This window comes from Apteryx mantelli, chromosome 4 (genome assembly GCF_036417845.1).
Source record: "Apteryx mantelli isolate bAptMan1 chromosome 4, bAptMan1.hap1, whole genome shotgun sequence".
Taxonomy (NCBI): Eukaryota; Metazoa; Chordata; class Aves; order Apterygiformes; family Apterygidae; genus Apteryx; species Apteryx mantelli.
The window spans coordinates 82,175,804-82,190,677 of NC_089981.1; the positions used below are offsets into that span (position 1 = coordinate 82,175,804).

Genomic DNA, 14,874 nt, shown 5'->3' on the forward strand with positions numbered 1-14,874 from the left:
TGTGAAGACTGTGATTTAGATGATCTATAGAGGCTGTCTTCTTCATAGCCTCACTAGTACCAAGATGTCAGGGGTCTTACCGCCCTTGGCATCATCCCAAGAAGAATACATACATCCTCCAGAGCAATACTTGCTGCTGACACCCTGCTTGCTCAATGGGACACGAGTCCATCCTGGAAGGGCAGGCAGTCAAGTCCATGTCCTAGCAAAGGCCAGCAGAGCTGGCTATGGGGAACATGCACTATATTTTCTGGATCCATAGTCCAGTAACTGCAGTGCTATGCTACTGTAGTTATAATTTCCTGCTCCTCCTGGGGAAGCAGCACATCCTGCACAGGGTGGAGAGAGGTGAACACGGCCTGCCCCTTAGTGCGGACACGCTACTTGTACTCCCAGCCAAGTGTTTATGCTCCAGACTGATTCAGCCACATCAGGTGAAGTAACAAACTCCTCCAGACCTTATCCAAGTATTGAACCTCCCCATAAAGCACAGCTGGCAAAATCAGATAAACCCAACCTCTCAGTTTCTAGGTGGCCACCTCTGCCTTAACTACAGAGATGTTCCACTTTCACGGCACACCAGACAGGGATGAAATTTGGGCAAAGGAAGATAAGGAGAGAGATGTATGAAATGTCACCTTCCCTTTAATCACAGCTTATGGATCCAGTCCCAAGGTGTTACTCATACAGTGCTCCACACTTCACATGTATAATCCCACTGACTAATCTGGCTACTTGTTCAAACAAGCACGTTGCTAGGAGTGAGCACTCGCAATCACTGTCTGCAATTCCAGCGTTTCTCCAAGTTTGCAAGCAGAGACGACATTCTCTCCCACCTCTAAAAGTCCTGAGACAGTTTAAAATAAAACTGCGGGAAAGCTAAGGAAAGCATGGTGGCAAACACAGCTCATCTCCTTCATCAAGGTGAGGAATTACACAGTCATTTACAACCTGAGAGGTTCTCTCCAACATGACTAGATAACGCTGGGTAAACACTTTAGTTGTGGTAAGCAACAGATAGGCATCTCTTTGCACATATGAAAAAACATCTCAGCTGGTAGACTTTTAAAACCAGTATTCATTGTGCCCCCGGGAAGACAAGAAATTCAGTTGGCCAGCCCAAACGCACAGCTTCACTAGTAAGAGTTTGGATCATCTCTTCATATCTCTCTAAACAAAACCAGCCATTGAGAGTCCAGATCTAAAACAGAGCCGCAGTTGCTAAGAAAACATCGCTGCAAACAGATGTCAGGGGATGATTCACAGAGTAAGGGCATATCCCTACGCTACAGATAAACCCAAATGAATGAGGCTCTTTGTACCTGATCTTTCAAGCTGCACTTTTTCTGCCTTCTTGGGGATTTTTTATTTAATTCATTTCTATATTCACATGGCAAGGAAACAGAACTGCGTTAAACTCACTGTTCAGGGAATTGATTACTGATAAAGGGGTTTTACAGTGCTTACAATGAACACGGTAAAATGGCTAAATTGTGGCCCATTTCTCCCTGAAGCAAAGGCTTGTCAACGCAAAAGGCAACTTTGCCCAAAACCTACCAGCAGAAATAACATAAAGCCCACAGGTACAAACTGCAGAGCAAGGAATATTAACAATTATTCTTTTGTTACTTTCATTTATAACATGAAACTTATAATTAACAGCTATGGAGATAAAGCATTTTAAACCTATTAGATCATTAGCCAGTAATGCATGCCGCTTCTTGAATTACTTCATTGTGTTTATGCTTAAAAACTTTGCTTGACACATAAACAAAAAATAGCTAGCACACTGTGGGTCTGGCCTAGTGCTGCTGAAGGCAGCTGAGAGTTCTCATATACTTTAATGAACTTTTGATCAGATTTAACTGGAGAAAACAATTCCTTTGCCCCTCTTAAACAATCACGTTCAGCTCTTAATAAGGTAAGATATCCATGGCACTTAAAATACATTGTTTCCTGAGGGTTATTTATAAATAATTGTTTAAATACGAGAACTTTGATGTGTTTTTTTATAGATAACTAGGACAAAAAGGCTATTATCATTCATCATTATTCATTATGAAGAAGAGAAGAGGAAACATCATTTATACACTTGTGAAGAGAAGCTAGCAAGCGGGATAAGAAACCTGTTAAGTAAAAAGAAATATATTTTGCAGGATCAAACTCATGCTGGTCTGTCCTTAACTTGAGGGGGCGGCAGGGCTCCTGTACGTGTGCACGGCGCGTAGCACCAGGGGAGCACAGACATCACCGCAGTACAAGTAAGTGCTGCGGTCACCACCAGCTTTTTCAGCAGGACAGCCCTGCAGCCTCCCCGTGCATCACCCAGGAGCTACAAAACACCTCCAGACATGGTAGGAGCCCGTGAGTCAGCTACCCAGGTGCCAGAGGTTGCGCGTATCCCTTTTTCGGGTATCACATTTCAAACAGAGGCATACACAGAAGCGTCCGCCAAGCTAAGGCTGCGCTAGCTTGGCCACCGTTCGCAATAACTAGCCAAGCATGGCCAGATCCTACACACGGGCACTTCTCTCCTTGCCTGCCTGCCATGCGGTGGGAGACCTCCCTGAAAGCTGAGACAGGGAAAAAAATAATAAATGATGGAAAGGAGAGGGGCACAGGATAGCAGGGGCTGTGGGCAACCCCCAAAAGGAGGAAGAAGAGACGTGAGGAACATGTAGTCACTGCCCTGAGAAAGAATCAAGAGGGTGGTAAGAAATCCTCTAACTCACTCCAAGTTTTTTCTCTGCTCATTCTGAATACCTGGAGCAGCATGCACCTGCTCTGCCTCCAAATTCCTGCAACAGCCCTCGGACAAAAAGAGAAGAAATTGGAATGACTGTGGGGGGGGCCCTGCATTAGTAACGGAGGTGAAAGGAGGAGCGAGGGCCTTCCCCTGAACCCATGCGTGCACAGCACCTGACACAAAGTCAGCGCCAAGGTCCCCACGTGCGGCATCCCATGGGCTACGGTAACACAGATTAATCATAGCTGGTACGAGAGAAAGTAGGAGGGTTGCGAAGAGTCCTTGAAACATGGGAAGGGAGGAGAGGCTGGCACAGGGGGAGAGGAAAAGAGAAAGGAGCCCGTGTACAGTGGAAAGAACATAAAGTGCAAGGCTTCAGCAGGCAACATTTTATCCGAGGCAGCAGGAGTGACCTTGTGCTGATAATAAAGTAACTGAAGAAATGCTGGTAACTCTTGTGGACCTTTCAGGAAGTTAGTTTTACTCCTTGTTGCTTTGGTGGGAACTTTGCCTGAATAAGTATTCGGGATCAGTCTCCAAATGTGTAACCGAAGTGATAAGGACTTTAAGAGATAATGTCTGTCATCTAGGCAAGGGAGCTTGCAGAGCAGCAGGGAAGCGCCATTTACCTGTATGCAATTTGCTGGATGCTTGCTCTGTCCTAGGCTTGCTCTCCGCCGCCTCAAACTAAACCAGCTTGGACTAACAGCTCCCTCCAAAGCCGCTGAACATCACTCCAGAGAGGGACGGGCCCAGCTAACTGACAGAGGCGGGAACGCACACAAAACCCTGCTTTGGGCGGCCGGAGGTGCAGAGCAGGGCTCCGCTCTCCCGCCTTGCCCGCGTTCCCACCGCTCGGCGTTGCCGCGGCCGGGCCGCTCGGCAAAGTGAACTCTCGTGGGCGCCGCGCTCTCGCTGCGCAGTTTGGTTTTCGCCTTTCCCTGGCAAAGGGCTTAGAAAGGGGGGAAACGCCGTGGGGGGGGGGGTGCCCCGCTAAGCAGCTCCCCCGGGGGCGCGGGGCGCCCCGGAGCAGGGGACGCCGAAGGTGAAGCCGGCACCGAGGGAACAAAGGCGGCGGCGGCGGCAGGGAACAAAGAGCGGCAGGTACCGCCGCGGCGGCGGAGCGGGGCGGGCGGCGCGGGGCGGCGGCGGGGCCGGGCCGGGCCGGGCCGGGCCGGGCCGGGCCGGGCCGGGGGGGCGGCGGCGGCGCGGGGGCAGCGGCGGCAGGAGCCGCTTCCCGCCGCCGCCCGCTCCCCGCGGCGCCCGGCACAAAGGCGCGGCCGGGCCGCGCCGCAACTTTGCGCGGCCGGGCGGCCCCGCGCAGCGCCGCGCAGCGCCCCGCGGGGCAGACTCACCGCGGGAGCAGTCCGGGCATCGGCGGCGGCGGGCGGCGGCGGCGGGAGCAGGCGGGGAGAGCGGGCGGGAGGCTGGAGGGAGGGAGGGACTGGCCGCTCCCCGCCCCGGCCGCTGCTTGCGCGCTCCCCGCCCGCGGCCGGGAGGGCGGCGCGGCCCCCGCGGCGCGGGGCTCGGCCCGGCCCCCGCTCCGCCTCCGCCCCCGCGGCGAGGCGCGCAGCATCCGCGGCGGCGCGGAGCGGGGGCCCGGCGCTGCCTACCCTTTCCCGCTTCCCCCACCCCCTCGCCCGCCGGCCGCCCGCAGGCTGAAGCGCGGGAGCTGATCTCGTTTCGCAGTTTTTCAGCCGGAGGATCCCCGCCGATCAGCAGTTCCGTGCCGGACCCCGCGGACTTCCCAGCAGCTGTTCACGCCCGAAGTAATACCCAAGCAAGAGCAAGGGGACCGTGCCCAGCTCTCCGCACGCCCCTTGCCGTGCTCACCAAGAGCTTTGCCCCATCGTGGCCGTTTTTGCTTGGGAGTTCCCGGTGTTTTCCCTCCCAGCATTAAACAGGACTCTACTGCTCACCCCAGACCTTGGACACAGCCAGACAAGGCCGCAGGCACTGTGCATGCATGTGTGTTTTGGAAAGGGTCAAGAGGTGTGCTGGGAGTAAATACGAAAACCTGGTTATTGATAAGAACCGTTTTCTGGTCAGGGAAGATTTGGGATCACAGATGACACAAAGAAATAAAATATTTTTGTGTCACCACAGCTCTACGGCACTCTCGGATCACATTTAGAAATAAAAAGCCTACAAAGATTGGAGCTCTGTCCAGTTCCTCCACACCCCTCCCCACGCTCAGCTCCCCTCAGCCTCACGCACGGAGCCATTCCCGGATCACCACTAGCTGCCTTCTCTTCTCTTTCAGCTCCAGTCTTTCTTCATCCCCACCTGGAGCCTGAAAGCACACGCTTCTTCTGCACGGCCCTGGTAAACGGGTCCGTCCGGAAAGCTGCCTCTGGTCCCGGGCAGCACTCGGCCTCTCCTGCAGCAGCCGCGGGCACCCCAGTGCCCGTCGCGCCAAAAATGTTGAGAATTAGATCTTTTTACACACCTGGAGGTCAGCTGGCTATCGAAAGAAAAAAGTAACTTTCCAAAAGCCACTTCCTGCCAGTGCCAATACATTCGTTTTTTCCTGACTCTGTACTGATAAAACATCAACCAAGTTAAATGAATAGAAACAAGCAGGGTCCTGTATTTGAAGGCTACAAAGCCAAACAGGGCTCTCCTTCCTGCCTGCTTAGTCAAGCTTCTCTTTGTATCTGCAGATGCATCTAAGTAAGCTCTGCCAGATTTGACCCCTGATTTTCTGTAATGATTTTTTTTTCCATGCAAAAGTGAACCCAGTACCTTTTTAAGTGCTATTTTAGCAGGACACGGAGAATGCAATGTCTTGCATTCTGGCGGAAGTGCCAGTCGAAGCTGGTTACAACTGGACTGCTCTGCCTTAGCAAACACCTGCTCTGATTCACGCTGTCCTTGCAACTAATCCATCCGGGAAGAAGCGATCTTTTTATGAAGTTACCGGTTTTTTTAATTGAGGATTAATTAGTGTTTGTAAAGTGAAAGCGTTGTCTTTGATAGTCCACAGAGGGAGATGAAGGCAAAGGGCACCGTTCAGGCTGCCAACTGTTGATTCCTAGCTTAGATGTTACAGCTCCTGTGATGCATATATTCAAAGAGAAACAAGCATTTCAGATGTATTTACTCCCTTTGACTGCCAGATATCAGCTTTGGATTTAGTTAAGGGAGAGAAGTCGATGCAGTATCGATGTTAAATTCTATTACCTGAAGATTTATTTCAAAAACCCTCTTGCTTACTTTGAGACTGTTACAGATCCCATCAAAGGCAGCAGAAAAAGTCTCATGAAGTCTTGATCTTTTGTGCGTGCAGAGCACCAGCTGCATTATTGCTATGCGCTCTTCCCACTGACTTTGCTCCGACGTGGAGCTCACCATTCCAGCTTACGTAGTACTGCGGGCGTCTGTCATGCTTTGTAAAACACAGAGGTCCCACCCCAAGGTGCTTGTTTTCACCAAATTATGCATTTACCATAATTAGCTTGTAAAGCACTTTGAAGACACAATAAGTGTTAATAATGCTAAAATGTATTATTGGACAGATATAGTGCAAGCAATTAAATAGTAATACAATCAAAAAACAGTGTGGGACACAAAGGCAGAATTAAGTCATATATGTCTACTTTATATCCAAATCTTCTGGCTGTTGGTTACTCAGTACAACATGACACTCTCAAAATAAACTTCCCTCTCTCCTTTTATTTGCAGCCCTCCAGCTAGGAACAGGTAGGGCCCTACATGCACACAAAAAAACGTCTTGACAGGTGCTGCCGGTGAGGCCAGCAAGCCACTGCCATGGATCAATCTTTTTGAAAGATGAAAACAGCTGGAAGCTGTGTGATCCAGGCTCTCCCCTGCTGCCCAAGGGTGTCCCAGACGAGCTGCCCAGGACGTCCCTTCCATGAGGCACCAAGATCTGCAGACCAGACCTGCAGGCTATCACCACCAATAGTGATGGTAGCTGTGGTGGGGATGAGGAGCCCTTGCAATTCCCAAGTGCTTTCTGAATGCGCGTATAATCGGTTCAGCAGTGTGTTGCCCCAACCTTCCTGCACCAGCCTGAGCAGGAAACTTGCAGCTGGGCTCTGCAGGGTGCATCTCACACGAAGCATCCAGGTATCTCACACACACAGGTCCCACACAGGTGGACAGCATGAGTTTCATGAGAGGACACCTCTTCTATAATGCAGACTTTGTACAGTGTTGGAGAGAGACTGAATTCCCCCTGTCTCCTGGGTAGAGTGTTAACTCTGAAAGATAGTGATGACAGTGTAAACTGTACATTTGTTTGGATACTCCACACCATGTTTATTTTGTGGTCTGCCAGAACAAACCTTTGACCTGGTGAACCTCCTCCCTCCCCTGCATGCAACCCCCTGCACTGCGCTGACACAGCTGTGTGTGCTGGAGCTGGAGCAGGGAGTCAAATGAAAAATAGCCCAGAAGGAGAATATTTTGTTTCCAGTTGGATCACTCCCCAAATTTGCTTGCAGTGTGGACACGCAAACACGTTTGCCAGCACAAGTGAGGGGGCAGCAGGATCCAGCACAGGGACGGGAACAAACAGCACAAGGTGGTGCTGGGGAAAAGGACGATACAGCAAGAGAACAACGGACCTGCGCCGTGCCAGAAACTTCAGCCTCCACGCTTGGCTGTGCTCCTCTCACCCCACCCTTGCAGGAGAGAGAAAGAGTGTGAAAGGCGAGGGAAGGATGAGAGCAGTAACTCACCTTTGGACTTTCCTACCTTCCCCCCTGCTGGCCCAGCAACACAGAGAAAATAAGGCAGTGGTTTCACAGGCATCATTTTTGGCGGCAGTAGTTTGATGCAGCTGTTTACACTCCCTCAAGTTGTGCCGCTGCAGCTCTTTGTGCAGTTGGGCAGTGAACCACATTAGGAGACTGCTTAAAAAAAAGCAGCACCCTCCCCACCCTGGTTATTTTTACCCTGGCTCAGTTCCCAGGTACAATTCACCTCATCTCCACAGAAATGGAACTGGAGGAAGAGCGCCAGAGTGGGAAAGTAGAGCCAGAAGCGGGAGAACAGGGGTCTGCCCGAGTCCACGGTGCCACTGAAAAAAAATGCCCACAGGCCAATCCCTGGAGGAGAGTTTCTGCTACTCGGCGCTCATAGACAAATTGTTTATCACAATTATGGAGATCAAAAAGGAGGAAAAAAAAGGTTGAATCTATGTAGGCACGTGCAGTATTTGCATACATGATCTGCAAAGTGTAAAAGGAAACCTGAATGTAATCATGTTTAAATGCTCCCTTCTTCCTCTCCCATTTAATCTAAATTTTATGTATGACACTGTCCTCAGAGTATAAAACAGCAATCCAGCAGACCACTTAGGCATGGACATTGCCTTTGACACCTCACTATTCCTGCTAAAGTCAGTGGAAATACTTACATATTTAAAGTTACACACACTTAAATGCTTTGTTAGATCATGAGCTAATTTACGGACAGAAGCACAACTCCAAAAGAGAAAAAATAGGTTAATAATGCCAAAACCTTAGCAAACCTGTAGGAAATCTCCTGGAATAGGTTCATAATTAGTAAATCTACACTTTTTAAAGTAAACATCTTAGTTTTTTCCTCAGTTCTGCTTTCCTGCTGATTTTGCCTGTGTTCCTGGCCAAAGACATGACTGACTGGAGATTTCACCACCTGCAAGTTAGCACAGGTTAGGCAGCATCCAGAAGATTGCACCATGCACTTACCTCTTCCTATACAGTATCGGTATGAGTGAGGCGTTTCAAGGGGGAACTGTCTTAAGGTGACCAAAAATGCTGAAAACACAGTTATCTGTGAACTCCCAACTTCTTCAGAGCGGGAATACCCGACTGAGGTAGCTCCGCTTGTAACAGCCAGGTTAGTCTCCGGAGGACAAGTGCCTATAGTTTGAAACGAGCAGGGCTCATTTTGCTGTGTTTAAAATGCAGGCACTGCGCATGACCCTTAGCTTTTCATGTATAAGCAAAAGCAAACACTTGTCTAGTGAATGAAACACCTTCTTCAGCCAAAACGGTTTCCAGTCAACATTTTCCCACCTCTCAAAGTGCACTAATTCCTTGGTTACAGGCAAGGTGGTTTTGGTATGCAAAGAGACATAACTTCAGGTTCTGCCCTGAAAATTAAAATGTCAAAGCTGAGCACCTTCTGCACTAAATACTGGCAGAATGGAGTCTCTTGAATCACAGTGCATTGGTGTTAAGGATTTTTTCTCCCAATTTTGGTGACAACAGGTTCACTGATGTACCTCAAATCTGTCCAAGTCCTGTTTCAGGTACTTAACCGTTTTATTGGATCCCACTCAAAGCCTTGCATTCCTGATGGGCTTAGCAGACTGTGTTTTTAGAGGAGCTCATACTGTATTAGACTGTCCATCCTCTGCAACAAGGACCTTGACCAGTTTTAACAATAAACTCAGGAAAGGTTTGGGCTCAGAATCCCCTTATCTTAAGCCCAAAAGTTTATACACTTTTTTTCATTCGTATTAGTCAGTCTAGTAAAAAGTATTACCTCTTCTATCCTTAGACTGTCACTGCTGCAGCACTTGTACTGCAAACTTGTAAGAGCATTGCAATGAGCCTGCAGGCAGGACCACACCAGTCCCATCAGCTCTATCCTCATGCTCCAAGGCCTGCTGGCATCTCCCAAGCACACTGCATCCCAGAAGCAGTTTGGCACATCAGTTTTAGCAGAGAAATTGGATGAGAGAAATCTGCCAAGAAACACTGTATACAGCTGACCATAGCAGAAACTGGGGAAACACAGTGCAGTGATCAAATACCAGGTCTGGGTTCAGATACCTGCAGGACATCTGAGGAAATAACAGAGAAAATGTGTAAGCGGCTTCTTTGCAAAGCAGCTCCAACAAGAGATCTGTGAGCTCCAGGTGCTTGTAAAGTATAACAGGACTGCAAAGGGCACCCAAAGACTTATGTGTTTTTAGTCTGATGGTCTCCTCGCACCCTTGAAGCTCTTTCTCAGGGCTCAGACAAGAACTGCATTTTTTTCACTTTGAGCAGCAACTGCTCTAATCTCTTTGCAACCTTCCCCTTTCTTGCTACCCCCAGGAAAAAGCCCTTTTTCCTTAATTGCAGGTCTTAATAGTTCTAGGACACACCTGGTCCGATGACTGCAGAAACAACATTGACCCTTACCTCCAATTCATACTATACTAGGCACTCTTCTCACAGCCTCAGCGATTGGAGAACTCCAGCTTTCAGCACCTGTAAAACGGCAAAGGTTTGATTTGTTTGATTTGCCTCTGCTCCCACTGCAAGGCCTAAATGGCTTGGATGGCTACAACCCATTTTCAAAAATGACTCAATGGAGAACAAAAACAAGAAGTTCTCAATGGAGGGAAGTGGGGTTAAGGTTTCTTTGGAAGTAGGCGTTAGTAATCCCAATCACCACCTTTAAAAATCTTTGCCCTTGGGCCCCAGCCAACTCTCAGTTTGTCAACATCTTTACTGCCAACTTTACTAGCAGAGTCACACAAAAGTAAATCTAGTGTGAGAAGAGGATTAAGCCTATTCTGTTTTTATGGTCTGTGAAATGTCTACTGCCCTGTTGTCACTATGCAGTCATAAATGGCAGAGAAAAAGGGAATTCCAGCTGGTATTGCATCTTCAAAATTTTAAAGGAAAAAAAAAGTAATCCCAGAACCTTAACCAACTAGTAAAATGTATATGCATACAAGGCTTTTAAAACAGAGGCCAAAAATCTGTACCTTGCCAGATGCTAGTTGAGGTATATTAATTTTTTTCTGCAAAATAAGATTAGGAACAGTAATTTGTCATGCATTCAAGTTTGGGATTTCATCTGCAAGGGGATTAAAGCTCAGGCAAACATGAGCCTGCCTGGATACTACACTACTCTGTGTGCTGTTTTTCCTTGGGAAGAACAGGAGACAAGAGGCTGGGATAAGAACTGTACAGGGGGCTATATGGGAAGCCTACTAAAATGATTATTTTTTCACTGATAACTCAGTTGGCTCAGATTTGCAAGAGAGACTGAGGGAATTAGATTCCTGCTTTCTAAAAATTTCAATAGGATTTAAGTTCCTGACTCCCTTAGGCTGCTTCTTTCAAATATGCCTAAAGATTAGAAAGGTTTTTTACTATAACACTTATGATTAGATTTCAGCTCTTTGGCTGGGAATATCTTTTGGTTCCAGGTTTCTATAATCTTAGGGTTCAAATCCCTTAGCAGGATCACAATATAAATAACACTAAATACTTATTACAATTATTAATAGTATAACTCCACAGAGGTGTCAGCTGAAAAACATCCAAGCTAAGTGCATATTTCAATTAAAGATGCAGAATTATGAGGATTTACGCATGAGCCTGAAAAGCAGATGATATTTAAAATGTACTTCTGGGCATGAAATATAATTACCTTTTCATTACCTTTATTATTTTCCAATTAATCATAGTGGGCTCCAGCTGTAAAGTCTCATTCAATCCTTACTTGTATAAAGTTGCCATTGTCTTCAGTGTAAGGTTGTCTGGACTACGGTGACTTTTTTTGTCACAGAGGATAAGTAGGGACTATAATGAGATATTGCACTGACTCGAAGGCACAAATGATAGTGTTTGCCAAAATGGAAATTCATTGTTCTGGCAGACATTCCCATACATTCTACCTCTTTGCTTCATTCTTCAGTCCTCACAGATACAATTTCTTGCAGGCCAGAAAAAAAAACTGGCTCCTGGAAGACAGACTGCAGTGACCCCTTGTTTGGGGATTTAGTGATATTTGTTTTGGCATCACGGATATATTTAGTAAACTGTCATCTGTTACAATTTGTATGGGGACAGCTCTGATGTTTTGAGAAACATTCACTGTTCTGTAACACACAGTGTTTTTAAATTGCTCTTTCTGTTGCTACACACTAGTCTGTTTTAACAGCAGCTTTAGGGACAGAGTCCTCTCCCTTAAACCCGCTATGAGGATCCCTTGCTGGATAACACTTGCAGCAGTACAGCAGGCTGTTAGCTAAGTCCTGTTCTCCTGAGCAAATGGCTTTGTGTTTATTTGTAAATATTTTCCCTGAAACAAAGGGAAGTGCATGTTAAATAAGTCACTAAAGTGTTTTCTGAATGCAGGACAGAATCTGTCCCTTGAAGGGGACAATTCCCAGTCCCCACAACCCTACAGCCCTCCCTGCAAGAGGCCTGGCTATTTTTGGCAGTGCAACCCCTGGAGCCGGGCACGGGAGGACCTTCTGTTCCCCTCCGCAGGAGCGCTCATGCCATGGCCATCACGGAGCACGTGGGCAGCCCCCAGCAGAGCAGCGAGTGATGTGACTCTGGACGAGTCATGTGTTTGCTTTCTCCCCCTCTCCCCAGGGGACTGTGTGCAATGCAATACTGAGTTTGGAATTTGAGGGGAAAAAAAAACATTATTTTGTGTTTAGTCCAAACACCAGGCTGTCGGCAATCTGTAGTGACCCTTACATGTCAAAGAAAGGGAAGAAAAACAACAACAAAAAGAACCCATAACAACACAAACCTTTAGTTGAACCAGTTGGATCCCTGCAGTGCCGCACAGCCATTCCTCCTTCAGTCCCTGCAGCGCCCCACTGCACCCCTCTTACCAACTTTAAGTGTGGTTCACAGCCCCCTTTATACCTTCACAGACCTCCTAGCCCCTGCACTACCCACAGGCATGACCCCACTCTCCCCAAACCTCTTCATGGCCTTGTAACTTGCTTCCCTCACCTCCCACCCAAACGGATGGTGCACCCAACAACCCATCTATCACAGTCAGTCTGCCAACCATGCTGGTGGCTGCCAGCACTGCCCGGGCTGGGAGAGACAAGCCCAACTCAAAAAAGACCCAATCACACCCACTAAAGCCAGCTCTGGACTTCATCAGCCTTGCAGGGCAGCAATAGCCCCTTATCCCCTCTGCTGATCAGGTTACACCTCCCAGGAGCATTCCTAAATCGCTCATCACATGGGTTTGTCCTGCAGCAAGTCCCACATCTCTCATTCAGACAAATACTATTAAGACTGGGTCTCAGCGTGCAGTGAGGATCCAAGCTGCCCCCTCCGGCTTTGGTCACCAGAGAGAGCTGCTGGACATCTCCCAGCTGCCATACAGTAAATCCCTGGCACTTATTCTGCAGAAATAAAGTAAATAGATTTTCCAGATTTTAATTTCTGGGGAAGAATGCCTCCTGATATGTAGGCCAGTGCAGTAAGTTATACATATCACGTATACTGCTTGCATCAGAAAAAGCAAGGTCACAGAAATACACCTTGCAGGCATGGCATAAATTTCGTGACGATTTCAGTTCTTCTGGGAGTTATTATTATTAGGGTTTGTAGTGCACAGAATCGAGGATGGTCCAGCGGCAAGGGGCGTAATGCTGCCCCCAGCAGAAAAAGGGTTAAGAGGAGCCTGCCCTGGCAGAAGAGGTGTAAGGGAGTTGCTAGGCGTACCAGCAGTCCTGCTGGAGGCAGGCAAAGGCTGGACTCGTTCAAGCCTAAGTCGGTTCCTTCGACTCTTGAGCTCCCCTGGGGTTTGGTGGGCAGGGAGCCAAACAGTCCTGGAGCACAGTTGGAGGAAGAAGGGAGTGGAAGAGTCCAAGTAAGAGCAGAAACTCAAGCAGAAGCGAAGGGGCATGGTGAAGGGGGAGAAAACATGGCTGTGAGAGCCAGCACCGCGTGGGAGTTGAGTGCACTGAAAGCCTGAAGGGCTGGGGCCGCGGGGTGGCTGACGTAAGGCCTCGCTACTGCTCAAAGTGGCAGTTCTGTCCGTCCCCACTGCCTCTGGCTGGGTGGTCTTCAACCTTCCTCTGTGTCAGGACTGGTGCTTGTGGGAGCCATAAATCCCAGCTTAAATGAGCAAAAGCAGCTAAAAAATGGCATGGAGTTAGTTTTCAGTTGGATCAAGAAGCTGATGAACCCGGTGAGTGGCTCCCATGATCAACTGATGAGGAAAGAGGGAGCAGGCAGGAGCACAAGGCTGGGGCAGGGAAGAGAGCAGGCTGCAGCTCCAGCACTTGTGCCCATGTAGGGGAAGTCAAGTCAGCATCATTTTTCAACTCATTGGAGCGGGGCAGTCTCAGAAGGGATAATCCCATACTGAGCCCTGGCCATCCCTTCTCTCCTCCCATCTTGCATCAGATCTAGTGGTGATTAGAGGTCCCCAGGGTGAGTCAGTTCAACTAGCAGACCCAAAAGAAAACTATTCTTTTGTGGAGGTGGGTTTTTTTTGGATGGGGAAACTTTCTGATCAGATCAACTTACTGAACAAATTAATCCCATGGTCACGTCATCACTAGATCTGATGCAAAGGGAGTAATTTTAAGCATGTGGTGTTATGACTGACGCATCTGAGCCCCCTCTCCATCTTTCTTTTGGCTAGGCAGAACCACAGCTTCCCTGGTGCTGGCACTGGTCCTCATCTGATCACACAATGATCTTGCTTTTCAGAGAACTAAATCAACCAACAGCTCATTACAAAAACTAAAAATAGTTTCTGGCTGGGCTGGTTTGGCTCCCTGACTCAATGTACCAATGAGCACCAATGCAAGGTGGGATCAGGGGAAGGGAGGGACCTGGATTCAGCGGAAGTTAGATCAGCTTAGCCATACCCTAAAACCACCCCTCCAGCATTACCTCTCTCGGGTGCAGGAGAATAAAACCTCTGCAAGACCTGCAGTGCCAGCCAGCAGGCAGAAATAGATGCTCACAAACAGATGTATAATAAACCATCCTGCCATGTGATGGTGTACTGCCCAGGGAGTCTCAATTCTGTATCGAGACACAGCAGAGAGATCCAGACGTTTTACAATCCTAGAGCAAAAAGCTAAATCAAGGTATCTCTAGGTAATACAAAACAAAGCGCAGTTAGATGAGCACAAGCATAGCATATTTCTATAAAGATTGCCTGATAAAAGAATGCATCCCTTAGGATAAAACTCAACTCAAATCCAAGTAAAGGTATGGGGGATGTGGAAGAGCCTGTGCTTGTCAGAGCAATGAAATGAATCATCTGACAGTGCTGGAAAGCCCCGTATGACACGGAGATGCTTTTACGCCATTGCCACCACGGACCAAAACATAATGGAAATATATCTAAAGTTCAAAGTGTTACTCCACACTGTTTTAATAACAAAAAAAGTT

General features: G+C 48.1%; 1 protein-coding gene and 1 long non-coding RNA gene across 2 annotated transcripts in view; one reads left to right on the top strand and one right to left on the bottom strand.

Annotated features, from left to right (window-relative positions):
• SYNE2 (spectrin repeat containing nuclear envelope protein 2) overlaps positions 1-4,146 on the bottom strand; it is a 189,921-nt gene extending 185,775 nt beyond the window's left edge. The window contains exon 1 of the mRNA XM_067295082.1: positions 4,102-4,146. The gene's annotated coding sequence lies outside the window, so the exon portion shown is untranslated. The remainder of the gene's footprint in view (positions 1-4,101) is intronic.
• On the top strand, positions 3,556-4,900 carry LOC136991767 (uncharacterized). The gene is made up of 2 exons (XR_010883970.1): positions 3,556-3,850; positions 4,436-4,900. It is a non-coding gene; the product is annotated as an uncharacterized lncRNA (long non-coding RNA).
• Positions 4,901-14,874: the final 9,974 nt, after the last annotated feature.